This window comes from Triticum aestivum, chromosome 2B (genome assembly GCF_018294505.1).
Source record: "Triticum aestivum cultivar Chinese Spring chromosome 2B, IWGSC CS RefSeq v2.1, whole genome shotgun sequence".
In the NCBI taxonomy this organism is placed as follows: Eukaryota; Viridiplantae; Streptophyta; class Magnoliopsida; order Poales; family Poaceae; genus Triticum; species Triticum aestivum.
The window spans coordinates 535,317,524-535,328,011 of NC_057798.1; the positions used below are offsets into that span (position 1 = coordinate 535,317,524).

The 10,488-nt window shown below is 44.9% G+C and overlaps 1 long non-coding RNA gene across 13 annotated transcripts; it reads right to left on the reverse strand.

Moving 5' to 3' along the window:
- Window positions 1-5,950: 5,950 nt before the first annotated feature.
- LOC123045887 (uncharacterized) lies at window positions 5,951-10,241 on the reverse strand. Of its 13 annotated transcripts, none has more exons than XR_006421648.1 (10): window positions 9,445-10,241; window positions 8,953-9,042; window positions 8,742-8,843; window positions 8,590-8,661; window positions 8,147-8,263; window positions 7,860-8,018; window positions 7,447-7,562; window positions 7,176-7,350; window positions 6,491-6,631; window positions 5,951-6,349 (listed from the first exon to the last, which is right to left on the reverse strand). It is a non-coding gene; the product is annotated as an uncharacterized lncRNA (long non-coding RNA). The 13 variants fall into 13 exon arrangements; XR_006421649.1 differs by having other exon boundaries at window positions 8,953-9,534; window positions 9,796-10,240; XR_006421647.1 differs by having other exon boundaries at window positions 7,490-7,523; window positions 8,953-10,241.
- Window positions 10,242-10,488: the final 247 nt, after the last annotated feature.

Sequence of the window (10,488 nt, forward strand, 5' to 3'; positions counted from 1 at the left end):
TCTGGCGAGCCATTCGTCCCGGATACTGTGCTTGAAGGCCGCTAGGGCTTCAGCATCTGGACAATCAACAATTTGATTCTTCTTAGTGAGGAATCTGTTCCAAAGTTTGTGGGCGGACTCTCTGGGCTGTTGAATTATGTGACTTAGATCGTCCGCGTCCGAGGGTCGGACATACGTCCCTTGAAAATTTACCCTAAAAGTGTCCTCGAGTTCCTCCCAACTTCTGATTGAATTTTCAGGGAGGCTTTTCAACCAGTGCCGAGCTGGTCCTTTTAACTTGAGGGGAAGATACTTGATGGCGTGGAGGTCGTCCCCACGAGCCATGTGGATATGCAGGATAAAATCCTCGATCCAGACCCCGGGGTCTGTCATTCCATCGTATGCCTCTATGTTCACAGGTTTAAAACCTTGTGGAAATTCGTGGTCCAGTACCTCTTCGGTGAAGCACAGAGGGTGAGCAGCCCCCCTGTTTCTGGACGTGTTATGGCATGTCGTTGGCTGTTGATGTGTCCGGTATTGATGCCGAACTGGTACCCGATCAGTCTAATCGTTTTGGTGACCATAGTCCTGTGCCGGGGCGTGTCCTCTAGATCCATAGATGGACCTAGTCGCGCCAGCCTTTTTATCCAGGAGCTCACATAAATCATGTGTGTCGTTGGTAGCTGCTCCATTGTGGTTTTGAAGTGGTTTGTTTGGCCTATTGGATGTATTGTTCTTCGGTGGAACAGCCTCGTCGTTGAATTCTGGCAGTAGCTTGTGCTTTGGTTAGCTCTTTGTTTGGCGATCGTCGCTGTACTTTTCTTCAGTGTCTAGTACTTAATTCCATCTGTGATTGAGCGTTTCCTGTGCGGCTTTAAGCTTTTGTTTCTGCTTCTTCAGACTTCTCGCAGTGGCCATAAGCCTTCTGTGGAGGTTATCTCATTCCAAGCGTGTCTCCGAGATGATGAATGCATCGTCATCCGGACTGTGCTCTTGTCCCGGGGCGGTTTGATTAGTTCATTCCTCGGGATCATTGTGATCGGGCGTCTGCTCCGAGCTATGTTCGGCGTGACCTGGTTCATCCTGCTCCATTGCTGGGTCCATATGGTCATTGTTGCCTTCGGAGTTGACTGTTGTGTCGATCTTTCTAGCGTTGTTATCGCTATTTTTAATGTTGCTGGACTTGGGCGGCGCCTGCGGCGTCGTTTTGGCTTTTGTCCGGGGGTTTTATCCTCCGGTTTGTCGCTGTCGTCCTTCTTAGGTGTATCTACCATGTATATATCGTATGATGAGGTGGCAGTCCAGCGCTCCATGAGTGGTGGTTCTGAATCGTCCCCTGTGCCAACGTCTATACCGTCGGTGTCGTCAGAGTCGAATTCGAGCATGTCTGTTACGTCGTCGACAGTGGCTATGAAGAGGGTGGTGGGTGGGCAACGAATTCCTTCGTCGCCTGCTTCCCGCTCGAGCCAGACATAGTTCGGCCAAGAGCCTCCTGACAATGAAAGAGACTTTAACGAGTTTAGCACGTCGCCAAAGGGCAAGCGCTAGAAGATATCTGCAGTGGTGAACTCCATTACCGGAGCCCAACCTGACTCGGCGGGCTCAGAGGTGTGCGGACTAGAACCTACAGCCGGATACAAGTCCGGGGGTCCGGTGTCACAGGCTTCCTTGGGGGTGAAGTCTGTGTTCGGCTCTACCGCCGATGGGTGTGCAGCCTCCGGGGCGGGGTCCATCCACCCGTCCTCGGGCGACGCAATCTGCCCTGGATTTAGGTCCGGGGCTCCTGCAGGGGCGATATCTCGAGCGTTGTCCGACAGCAGATCTAAGCCATGCTCATCGCGACTATCCGGCGCTCCTGGCATAGGCCCGAATCCGTTGAAGATCAGGTCTCCGTGGATATCGGCCGTGTAGTTTAGGTTTCCGAACCTGACCTGATGGCCAGGGACGTAGCTGTCGATCTGCTCCAGATGGCCAAGCGAGTTGGCCCGCAGTGCGAAGCTACCGAACATGAAGATCTACCCGGGGAGAAAAGTCTTACCCTGGACCATGTTGTTGTTGATGATTGAAGGAGCCATGGAGCCTTGCAGCGACGACACAGAGGAACTCTCAATGAAAGCACCAATGTCGGTGTCAAAATCGGCGGATCTCGGGTAGGGGGTCTCGATCTGTGCGTCTAAGGCTAATGGTAACAGGAGGCAAGGGACTCAATGTTTACCCAGGTTCGGGCCCTCTCGATGGAGGTAAAACCCTACTTCCTGCTTGATTGATATCGATGATATGAGTGTTACAAGAGTTGATCTACCACGAGATCGTAGAGGCTAAACCCTAGAAGCTAGCCTATGATGATTATGAATGTTGTCGTCGTCCTCCTACGGACTAAACTCTCCGGTTTATATAGAAACTGGAGAGGGCTAGGGTTTACATGGAGTCGGTTACAAGGAAGGAAATATAATATCCGAATCACCAAGCTTGTCTTCCACGCAAAGGAGAGTCCATCCAGACACGAGAGAAGTCTTGAGTCTTGTATCTTCATAGTCCAACAGTCCGGCCAAAGTATATAGTCTGGCTGTCCGGATACCCCCTAATCCAGGACTCCCTCAGAGGCCACCTCACTCTGCCCAAGGAAACCGACATGTGGAAGTGCCAGAGCGCCACCACCCTCAGCATGCCAGCCCACCGCCACCCACCACACACCAGAACCTCCCGCAACACCACCGACCCCCGCCACCCGCCTGCTGTAGAGCACCACGGCCCCACCACTGCAGCCCCCATAGATCCAACTAGTGCCGCCCGCAGGCCACAACCATCGACGGGAACAAGAACATGAGAGAGGGATAGCACCGCAGGAAAGTGCCCCGTCGCCGGTATCCCCGTCCCTGCCCGTACTTTGCTGGTAGGACATCAGGCGGCGACAAGACAATGAGCACAAGAGAACGGGAGGTCATGAAAGTGCGAATGGATCGTCCCCTGTCACTAGAGCAGGTTGACACGATGGGGGTGTTTTTGCAACAAAAATCTAATGGCTCACATATCCATCATCTGGACAGTCTCAACCAGATTAGGTTCCACCTTTCTACCAAACTTAGCTAAAATCAATATTTCCTCAAGGTGTGCCTCCATGCTACAAGTTCTCTCTTCTAAATCATGCACATCGTTAGTTAGTCCAACAATCTTACCATCACCCTAAAGGAGTTTTTTTGGGGTCATCGCATGGCATGCCCAGAGCAGTCGGTTGATCCAGTGCCCAACAGATTTGGGCTGGCTCCACACAGCACCTTGCCGGATCAGACGGCCCCTTGGGCCTTGGCCTTAGCCATCACCCTGATGCTTCTAGGGCTAAGCACCATATATTTTTTCCCTCTTTTTTGAGGTTGATGTGTATAATATTAATCATGTCGTAATTAAGTTTTTCTAATAAATGGTCAAGATTTTCCATGGGCGGCAATATTAATATCATATATGTACTCAATGGCTCACACGATATTCGACAGGTCATAGTGATATGTCCATATGTTCCTCGTGTAATGCTGCCAGCGATACTAATAAATAGCACCAATTTATTTCCTTCCTATGTAGCGAATTCGACGATCAGAAACGAATCAATCAAAATCGCATTTTTATAGTAAGGATTAATGTGCAATATTGAATACTTGCCACCCACTCCCCTCTTCCAAATACACATGCTCGACACTATATATAAACGCGCTCCCCGACTGTCACAACCACAGCAACAATACCACCACAACCACTCCCAAAGCTTCTTACCATGGCGACTCCTCTCTCGCCAACCATCATAGTGATGACACTATTGTTGGCCCCGCTGGCTATGCTCTCCTCGGCGCACGAGGACCACCACCACACACCGACTCAAGCACCGAGCCCTGCTCACCATCTTGGCCATTTTTCCCCAGCGCCGAGCCCTCATCACCATCACGGTCCGGCGTTGGCGCCTGCTCCCGCCCACGGGCGGCACCGTCATCATCACCATGCTCCGGCCCCATCACCGATCCACCACCATCATCACAAAGCTCCGACACCATCGCCGATCCATCACCATCATCACCACGCTCCAGCGCCGTCACAGATCCACCACCATCATCACCATGCTCCGGCGCCGACGCCGATCCATCGCCATCACCATGCTCCAGCGCCATTACCGATCCATCACCATCACCACGCCCCGGCACCATCACCGATCCACCACCATCGTCACCACGCTCCAGCACCGTCCCTGGTGCACCTCGATGCCGACAAGGTGGACACTTAGAGTGATATCGTCTCCTATGTATATCTTCATCTTATTTTTCCCAGGGAAGTGTTTAATAAAAGGATCATTTGATGGTATATCAAATCTCACATTTCCTACAAAAATGTTAATTGCATCTTTAATAGTCCTTAAGAATAACCTGGTAGGATTGGTGCAATGGGATGCTCAAGCATATCAATAACAAGATGATACCCGCCCGTTGCTGCGGGACAGAAATGCAGAGATATCTATTTATAGAATTAGAGACAAAACAATTATAGAATATTGAGCAACATGGAAATATAAAGAAAAACATTTTCCAGATGGCTCGTGTATTCATGTGGACACAAAATAATGAATCTCATAAGTCTTAGATACAAAGGATGTATAAGAAATGTGAGGTACAGTTAGTCCAGACCCCTAGCATTCCCGGTGCAAAATCATCTGCATCAATGTCAGAGTTTTATGTTATCTAGAAAAACAAAACTTCATTTAGAAATCTGGAATCAATTTAGGTAAGCACAACAATTAATTTGACACTACTTTAACCACACCATCGACGTATTTAAATTCGCAACTATTTAAAACAATGTGGAATTGAATTAGTAACAACAACCATGTGTGTTATATGAGTATTATAACAAAACTAAGTAAAACTAAGTGAAGCGTGTTTCAGTTGTGAAATACGACCTATCCTAAAGCATCAAGCATGTGTGAAGCACAACATATCCTAAAGCATCGATCAACTGTGAAGCACGATATATCCTAAGGCATCAAGCAGCTATATTGAACACCAAAATTACACAGAGAATCTCTAACAAATCCATGGGAAAAAGTCTCAATTCAGTTATGGGATCTCACAAATAAATAATGAATGGATCTTCATCAATGTTGATTGCATGGAACTGCTTGCAAAATATTTCCTCTACTGCATCGGTGACAAACCAATTTTGCATTTAGTTATGAAACCAATAATGGATCAAAACATCATAAGATGTGGACATTAGACCACATTACTAACAGGAAATAATTATTTAAAATTCAAAGCACTGACCTGAGCTTATAAAGCCGATTCCTTTCGGATAAGCAACAAAACAACGTGTATATTTAAACTTTTGCCACATTTTGCCACAAATAAATAAGTGTAAGAAAAATCAACAAAGGAAGAACGGGGTGTATTTTTCCAATGCATAAAGGGAACGAAGAAAATAAATAGCATACATAAAGGCCACACCATAGATGGTAATAATAATTTAGCATGCCTTCTCCAAATTGGCAAGATGCAACATGCAGGAAAAATGTGTCGACAAATGCAAAATCAGGAATAGTTAGGGCAATTAACAATACTATTTCTCACTATTATCAGAAAAATTGTTGCACATATATGTATTGTCGAAGTAATGTATTTCGCTACCTCATTTCATTTCATGAGTCAGGTCATAAGTAAAGAGTAGCATATATTCAATTTTGATGCTTCTATATCTATCATAATCCCCGCAAATGCATATCAATCGATGGCTTAAAATTTCGGTTATTTATAATAAACTATTAGGAAGAACACTGGTACAGTGACCCGTTGGATGGAGAAAACTACGACGCGCCCTAGGCGCGTCTCCTGGGGCAGGATTGTGCGCACTAATCAAGCTACCGCACTTGTTAACGTCTATGTATTACAGGATGCATAGTTTAGTGAAAAAAGAGATGGTCCAGATGGCAAAAGTGGTATGATAGTAGTTAAAAGATATAATAATTGCATTATTACTTTTAGCCTTGCATTATACAGAACACACAAAAGTGACACAACGAAATAACACTATAGACGAATCGAAGAAGCCATGATTGCGATCTAGCCATGCTAGTTCATCAGCGACGTCTTCTACCCAATTAGACCTTACTGTCGATGTTGATTATCTTTGACTCTGATTCCTCCTTGACAGTGAGAAATAAATGGCAGCAAGTAACACCAGTTCCAGTTTTTCAAGATCATTTATCATACTTTGAAGAAGAAACTTGGCTAAAATATTGTATCCATCACCCCGTTGGGGCAAATTTTGGCTGAATGTTGCAACAAATAGTTAATGAATTTCTGTATGTACTGTCATGGCTGTGTAGGCGCATCAAAATCTGTATAATAGCAAAAGAGTAATATCAGCAAGAGAACATGGTAGCAAGATGTAGTAATTAAAGTGGCATACATCAAAAGATATTAACTAAAGTGTATCATGCTGAACTTCATGAAAGAGTGGACTTTGTTTCCTAACAAACCTTCCGGGAAGAGAGGCTGTTTCCAGGACTTGAACCCGTGACCTCATGGTCACAAGGCAGCAGCTTTACCACTGCGCCAAGGCTCCCCTTCGGAAGTTGAGATTATTACCATTTAATAATTCAGAATCTTGCACCTGCAGTCTAAAGAGGAGAAGAAATCAAACAATCCATATGGGGGTATCGTCCAGTAGATGGTGCGCGGATCTAGAAGTAGACAAGGGAAGGTTAGTACAGAAATCAGTAGTCATGCATCCCAAGTCCTAATAGGACCGAGTCACCTTTCTTAACTAAATGTTACCACCCATCTCTACGCTGACAAATTTGACATGTTTGTCAAAACACTGCAGCAGGTGTAAATTCAGTGAAGTGTCCGAGTTGTGTAAATTCATTAGTTATGTTGGGTGGTCAAGAAGTGCAGTCAAACACTCTTGAGAGCATAGCCGTTGGAATTCCTATTATCCATGCTCTATGAACCAACAGTACTACATCTCAACATTTAGGTATTACTGTAACTAGCAAGTTCATAGTAGCTAGAGCCAGTGATGACAGGTAACCTATCATAATGGTACAAAAGTAAGCATCCTGAGTGTGAAACTCATCTTATCATGCAAATGAGATGTAAACGGAAGTAACAGTGACCATAAAAAATCTGAAATGCTGACATAAAATGGACACAGTGAATTACTTCTGCACCGAGGGGGTAAGCCTGAACTGTAGAGTGCCCAAATGGATCAATCTGCCAACCAATCCTCGGAATCTGACTAAATTCCTCATTGATGAACCTGTGCCCCAGTGTAGTTTGATCGATCATGTCAATGTAGCACACAGTCGCCTCGTCGTGCATGCACATGCCCCTATTTCTTTAGCATCACAAGGAGTAATATGTCATCATTGAAATATAGAGCAGAGACATGATTGCCATTGCGACAAGAAAGTTGTTGAAAGAGCTAGCCTACATGAATTCCAACCGTCCGGGGCTGACAAGCCCCTTCACCGTACCCTTAATAATGTCGTTCTGCTGCCTCCACCATCTCTAAAAATACGGTTGCAACTAGCCATTTATAGATGATTACTGAAGAAAAAGCATAGCGTCAAACCCAAAAATGAACACACATTACACCATCCATTCCATTTGGATGTAGAACTACTGGTCTAGCTAGAATTCTGCAAATAGACAGCAGGGAAAAGAGTTCCTATCTTTCGCAAAAAAAGGGAACAGAGTTCCTATAATACTCTGACAGACATGAAATGGCTGTAAAGCAACAGAGTGGTTAAGTTTTCACGTAACCATAATAAATTGCTTTGCAACCTCCCAATTCCCCACCTCCAAGTTGTCCAGATTGTTGGTGAACACTGACAGTCTCCTTACCTTCTCAACATAGATTAACTTGCGATTCTCGTCCTTGAGCAGCGCCGACACAAGGGAATCCAGCACGTTCTGGACGCACGCGCCCCGCGACCAAAAAGAAGACCCATGTTCTGCTTCAACGGTAGATATCCAAACACGACGACGATCAGAAATGTAAATCTAGAGATAAAACAAGAAGGGCAACCAATCAAAGTGGGGAGGGAAATTCTCAAATATGTTAGTCAGAGCGAGTGGGATCATATCCAAATCCAGTACATAGTCAAAGTGACCAACCTAAGAGGATTTACCTTGCTCGTTGGCGACACCGTGGATCCGCATTAGAGACCCTGTGCCCCCGATTTTTTTGATGCACCTGGCAGCTATGCTAAACAAGCAGGCTAGCCATGCTCCACCTTCATCTGATCCTGAAATCAGCATGGGAGCGTGGATCCTAATAAAATACTTTGACAACAGATATTCCTCATTCATCAAGCTGAGCAGATTTAGAAGTATTTTGTTGTCGATTATCAACTAATGCTGCAGCAAAATTATGGTTCATATGCAATGTATAATGTACCGTTCATCTTAAGCCATGAATAAATATCAGTTGAAAGTGACATCAGTAGAAGTAGGATATCGGTAAAAGTAGGGATCTCAACATATCAGTGTTTATCCTAAGCCATGGATTTATCATATTCCTAGGAAAGAAAAAGATACTATGTGTGCAATGTGAAGAGGCTAAGAAACTTACCATGATTAATATACCTCAAAATGTTTGATATTAAAATAAGCAAATAATCATGATGTCAACTCTTTGACCAACCTGCCAGCGAATAATTATGAGGACACTTAGCAACACCATAAGAAACAAATAAGAGCAAGAACAATGGATGAATAAATTACCCATCTAGCCGTAACCACTCCCGGACATCCATCAAATGTGGTGAACTGAACAACACGAAAGCCACATGATCACATGATTGACTCCCATGGGCATGTTAAACCCTACACAAATGACCCAATAATACATATAAAGCCGATGACTTGATTAATCACAACATGCGCCATTCTGCGATATTCGTCAACCATGAATTAAAGCTTTGTAATTGGTTACATTGCATCTCAGTGCCGAATAGCACTAAATTGAAGTGGCTGCTTAAATTTCAGCACCAAATTGGAAAGCCCCAACCATTTCTGTATCACACTGAAAATGAAAGGAATCAAATGTGAAACTCAAATGGTAAAATGTGATACACATAACCAGACCACACATATTTAAATACATGAATCTTAAGTACTCCAGTGTGATATACATGCGTTCAGTGTAGCAGTCAAAGAAGGTGAAACTGAAGTGCGATAGATGATATACATGCGAGCAGGGAAATAGATCAAGAAATGAATCTAAAACACATACTGAACATGAAAATTTGTGAGTAATAGGGGATTTAGGAGAGCAAGGGAAAAATTTGTGATTGACTCCCATGGGCATGTTAAACCCTACACAAATGACCCAATAATACATATAAAGCCGATGACTTGATTAATCACAACATGCGCCATTCTGCGATATTCGTCAACCATGAATTAAAGCTTTGTAATTGGTTACATTGCATCTCAGTGCCGAATAGCACTAAACTGAAGTGGCTGCTTAAATTTCAGCACCAAATTGGAAAGCCCCAACCATTTCTGTATCACACTGAAAATGAAAGGAATCAAATGTGAAACTCAAATGGTAAAATGTGATACACATAACCAGACCACACATATTTAAATACATGAATCTTAAGTACTCCAGTGTGATATACATGCGTTCAGTGTAGCAGTCAAAGAAGGTGAAACTGAAGTGCGATAGATGATATACATGCGAGCAGGGAAATAGATCAAGAAATGAATCTAAAACACATACTGAACATGAAAATTTGTGAGTAATAGGGGATTTAGGAGAGCAAGGGAAAACCTCGGCAAGCTGAGCAGCAGAAAAATAGCACTCGGCTGACAACTAAGACGTGAATACCAGAGTAGCAGACTGGGACAAATCTGATAGAAAAAACACCACTGCCTCCATCGAGAGGCGTCAGCTGCCTACGTCCCTATGATGCCGGCGGCGACTGCAACACTTACCTCGCCAGCCCCGCTACTCGTGCAGGTCGAGCCCGCCCGGATCGCGCACCACCACGGCACCGCCCACCAGTTTTACAGATCACGCCCGCTCGCCGCGCCGCCAGATCATGCACCGCCGCCGCCCGCGACTCAGCCTCGCCGTCTCCGCTCGCGACACTGTGACGCTGACTCCGACAAATCCCGCCAGGTCCGCTCTGCTCGTGTGTGAGGAGGAAACAGACTGGTTTTCGTGCGGGGCGAAGCAACTGCGAAGCTGAAAGGATGGATACGGTTGACTAGAGGGGGGTGAATAGGCAACTAACAATTTTTAAGCTTTTCTTTAACAAATTAAACCTTACAACAAAGTAGGTTGTCTAGATATACAACTAAGTGGACAACCTATATGATGCAATGACAATTAGCACACAAGCAAGCAATAGATACAACACAAGTAAGCTTGCAAAAGTAAAGGCACGAAATAACCAAGAGTGAAGCCGGTGAAGACGAGGATGTGTTACCGAAGTTCCTTCCTTTTAAGGGGAAGTACGTC